Genomic DNA, 4,977 nt, shown 5'->3' with positions numbered 1-4,977 from the left:
AGTAAAGAGTAAATTTGCTTTCTGAAAGACAACAACAACAACTAATTCAACCTGGAAATTATTCTGCAGGGATATTTTGAGAGAGCAATGATTCTAGACTGTGAATAAGGTAGCTCTGGAAATTAAGACCTTCCTGTCCACTCTACACCAAAGTTTAACACTTAACTGTCTGTAGCTCACCTGAGAACAAGGCACTCATACTCCTAACACACAGTTCCCCCATTCTTTGTTACAGCACAGGGAGGGAGACAAGTGGGGGAAGCGAAGAGAAACAGAGAGCAATTCCCTCCCCCATTGCTCAGTGTTTTTTTCCTCTATGACCCTGTCTGAATGAAACTCAAGACCAAATAGCCAGATTGCAGCATGTCCCATTGTGAGGCCTGACCCAGATGTGAGTGTGGCTTCTCCTGCTGGCTGTGGTACTGCCTGCCTGCGTGGGGGAAGCTGTGCGACCGCCGTCTAACCATTTCTGTCCTGAGCCCCTAGTAAATGAGAACAGAAACATGGCGGGGTGGATTTAGCTCTTCTCTGGAAAGAGGATGGTTTCAATACTCCTCATCCCACACAGGCTTCCAGGGGCTCTTTGAAGGGAACCTTATGCCAGCAGGCCTTTGAGCTTCCCCGGAAGTCAGGCCTCTGTTGTCTACAGATTGCACTGTGGTGGGCCTGGGAAGGGGAAGTCGTGGTGTTATGAGGAGTAGGAGAAGGGATGAGAACTGGCTGCTGGCTGTTCCCTTGGCTACCAGGCAACCAACAGAATTAAATGATTTTGTGTGCCTGTGTACATGAATATTCTAAACCCAGTTATAGCGTTGATCTTATAATAGCAAGGCTGTTATGTTAAGTCATTTTCTCGTTTGTGTACTTTGAACAGTATAAAGGAACTATATTTTGCCTAGATAATATGTGGCTAAGTATTTCATTATTTAAAAGTTATTTGTGATTTTGAAGTTTGTGTGAAAAGAGAAAGGATTACAACTTAGTAACTGATTTCAATAAATATATCAGTCACTGTACATGGAAACACAGGCCCAGCGACCAACTGAGGAAGATCTGACTCTAGTATTGACCTGGTGTAGGTCCCACACCATCATCACCTGCACCCCTCAGGCCAAGATGTGACTGTGAAATCAGATCTGGAGAGGTAATACATGTAAAGTATGATCCCTATACCCTCGGTGAGGTGTTCTTTAAACACTGTGTTTCAGCAGAAAGTAGCATGAAGGTTCGTGCTTTGTAGCTGAGACAGAACTACAGGCAGTCTTGGGTCAGCTGTCAGGGTGTAAGGGAGGGAAGGGCCACGGTGTGGGAAAGCTGTGATTCAGAATGGTAATTCTGGTGGCAGTGGGGGTGATGAAAATTGCAATGGTGTGAAACTAGAAAGGGAGAACGTAATTAAGGTCATTGCATCTTAGTCGCAAAGAATTGATCCTATAGCAGTGCAAATAAAAAGTGAAACAGCTTTCCATTTTCAGACCTTTTTGGATTTAGGGATTGTAGATAAGTTATTGTGGATCTGTATTAGTGACCAAAAGAAAAATTACTCTGTCTGGAAGTCAGTTTCTTTCTCTTGAAAAATGAGAAATTAAGTAAGAGTCCTAGGGATTATAATTTTCCATGGACTGAACACTCCTAACTTCAGACTCAAATTGTCAGTTTCTCACAATTTCTATATAAAAGTCTGGAAATACATTAGGACTGGGGATGTAGTTCAGTGGTAGAGTGTGTGTTTAGCATGGATGAGGCCCTGAGTTCAGAAAAAATAGTGATGTATCTTTGGTCGCTGATTAAATAAAACATGGCATATATTTGTACTTTGGAATACTCAGTGGCAGTTAAGAATGGTGTAGACATATGTTCACAGTAGTAAGGGTGAAAGTAAATTATAAGGCTAATTATATTCCCTTGTACAAACTAATACTAGATGCTTGAATCTACACCAAAAGACTAACAATAACTTTTTCAAGGTTCACTTGATAACAGCCCAATAACCCCATGTAAACCATCTCAGGTATAAAGCCTGCTGTTGGGAGTTTATAGATAGGGCACACGAGGTGGTTTCATAGACATCTGTAGACAAGCTCAGTAAAGCTGCCTCCTGGAGTCTGAAAACAGGAGTTGGAAAATCAAGAACCACAGTGGTTTGCTTCCTTACTCAAGGGTCGTGTTTTGACTTTTCTTTGAGTTCTCTTTCAATCCTTTTCCCCTGCCTGCTCATTTTTCACCTCCCACCAGAATTGGTACTTTTATAATCAGAGTCTCTGAACTGAGTTCCACAGGCTCTGCTTTCTCATTTTGAGCTGTTAAAGATCTGACTGGTGTATTGTACCTGGGGCTGCCTCCTCACCAGCAGCCCCACCTCCAGCACCCTGCCTGAGTTTGTTTAGGTGGTTATACTTCAGGCAATGTCAATGTCTTCCTTACTTACAGAAGTATTACCATGAGCGAGGCTTACTTATATGTTAAAAGTAGTAGTAAGTTATTTTTAAGTGTAAATGTTTTAGGAATTTCTAACTTACAGTTGAGCGCTTCATTTATCAGCATCACTATTGTTCATTCCCAAAGTGGAACTATGGAAACATCTTGCTTTTGTTCCGAGTTCTGTCAGCAATTATTTATTGTTAAATTCAGCGAGTGTTTCAGGTAATTCTATGTATGAAAAAACATTGTTATATGATATCCTCCTCAGCAGATGTTACAGTTTCATGTTATTTTTATACCTTTTAGATTGGAATATTTTAGAAAGTCAATCTTTCAAATTTACTAATTATTAGAAATCTTTTTTTATAATTCAGAAGAAATGTGAAGAAAAAAAGTATTTTAAAATTAGAACTACTTCTTTGTTCTTTCCATTATCACCTGCTTCAAAACAATTTATAACTCCAGTGACATAGCTTAGAAAAATTTAGTAATTGGTTATTTCCTAGAAATGTTGACCGACCTGCTGTGTGTAACACACCAGCTTTTCAGCTCTGATGCTCCTCTAGTTGGCCTCTAGTCTGCCTGACATTTCTACTTCGTATTTTCTGATTTCTATGCTTTGGGAAGTTGTTTGTATTCCTTCCCAAATTTGATAGTGTCAGTTGTAAGCATGTACTTTAACTAAATATTACATAAGCCAATGCAACATTGGGTAAGTATGAAAACTTGTTTCCAATAAAACCAAACAGAAAGTTGGGTGTGGTTAAATGGGAGAGTCTTGAGTTCAAAGCCAGCCTAGGCTACCTATGGAGCCCCTGTCTCAAAAACATTAATTAATTAATTAAAAAATCAAATAAAACTGTGGAAAGATCTGATAAACCTGATTGAAAAATCTTGTAATAGAAATAGGTGTGAGTGAAGCAACTATAAAATCACTGGGGGAGGATTTGGTGCTAGGGTTACTTGTACTGAGGGTAGTGCATTGTGGGAGGGTTTCTGTGGTAAATGCATGTGGACTGCGACCAGAGAGAGGTATGATCTCAACGAGAAGGCCTGGGCCCTGCTTCAAAGATGGGCAGACTCGGATGTACTGATAGATTATGTAAGTTTAAAACACAATGTTTAAGGTTAGTATTTATTATTTTTTAAGAGTCTTTGGCTTAACAGTTAGTATAATTTAAAAATTACTGGTCCCAAATGTTCTGGGTAAGAAAACATCAACCGTACTGATTATCAATGAAATTGGAGGGAAAGTTAATGTTAACAATATAACAGAACTTGATTTGTTTTCAATACTTAATATGTCAACATCCTTCATATTTCGAAATTCTCTCTAAAACCAGATTTTTATTGACCAGTATTCAGAAAGAATAGTCATGCTTTTAACCTTTAGTGACTTCATTTTCAAAGCAAAAAACATTCAAAAATACTCACTTTCCTATACTAAATTAGATTTCTAGAAATTGACATGATATTTTAGCCAGGTTTTAGTTTAGCTCTGACTCTTTACCAGCTATGTATATTTTGAAACAATTGTATTTTTATTAGCAACAATGGCTTCTTGGGAAATCTAAGAACTAACCACAGCCTTATTTTAACCATAAAATGTCCTGGTTCTGATAAGTCTCTTCCCTTGCCCTGGGAGGCTGTTGTGTTTGTTTTCCAGTTTTAACACACTGAGACTTTTATTAGTATCAGATGCTCATCAGGACTTGTAGTGGAAGGGAGTGCATGCTCTTAATTGAATGTAGACGGTCCCTTTTCAGGTCAAGTTGCAGAAAGCTGCTTTCTTTCATCACTATACTCTTATTCCAGAAGTCAAGGGGGTTGGTATAACACTCTCATAAAAATCACCATAGGTAACATCAAATTAAAGTATACGAAACTTTTTTAAAAGGCTGAAATCTCATGCAGCACTGGTATGAAATAGTAAGCAAATATTGAAATAATGCTACTATTGTGTACAGAGAAAATAATTTACAGTGATACTGGCTGTGAAAACTTTAAGCATGAAATCATATTTTGTGTAGAACCCATTCAGGAAAAATGGGATAGTATTGATTGTGTTTACGTAAATCTTCCATTTAAAAGCACAAAGAGCTGTTAATTTACTTACTAACAGAAAAAATGAGGCATTTCTCTCTGAAGAGTTTAAAATTCTATAGCTCTACAAACAAAAGCTCAGATTCATGAGATCTGAATTAATGCTATAGGAGGAAGTCGTAATGTTTAGCAAAATGTAACTTTAGACTACTTATATATTTAAGATGTGAAATTCCATTTTGTACCCATAAACAAATGGATTATATGCAAAATGGTTACATACCTTATTTATCTGTGTCTTAAACTGCTCTGCAAATCCTAAGAGAGTTTTGCAACCAGAATTATCAGTCCCCTAAGCAGCATGGAGTTTGTTTTGTTAATTGCTCTAGTTAATCCTAATTACTGTGGGATAGAGTAGCTGTGAAGGGGAGGAAGACTCTGAGACCAGCAGGAAAAACTTAGGAAGTCCAGTGCCTGGATGTGCGTATAGGAGAGTGGACAAAAGCAGACCCC

This window comes from Castor canadensis, chromosome 1 (assembly GCF_047511655.1).
Source record: "Castor canadensis chromosome 1, mCasCan1.hap1v2, whole genome shotgun sequence".
Classification (NCBI taxonomy): domain Eukaryota; kingdom Metazoa; phylum Chordata; class Mammalia; order Rodentia; family Castoridae; genus Castor; species Castor canadensis.
Note: the sequence above shows the minus strand (reverse complement) of the source record.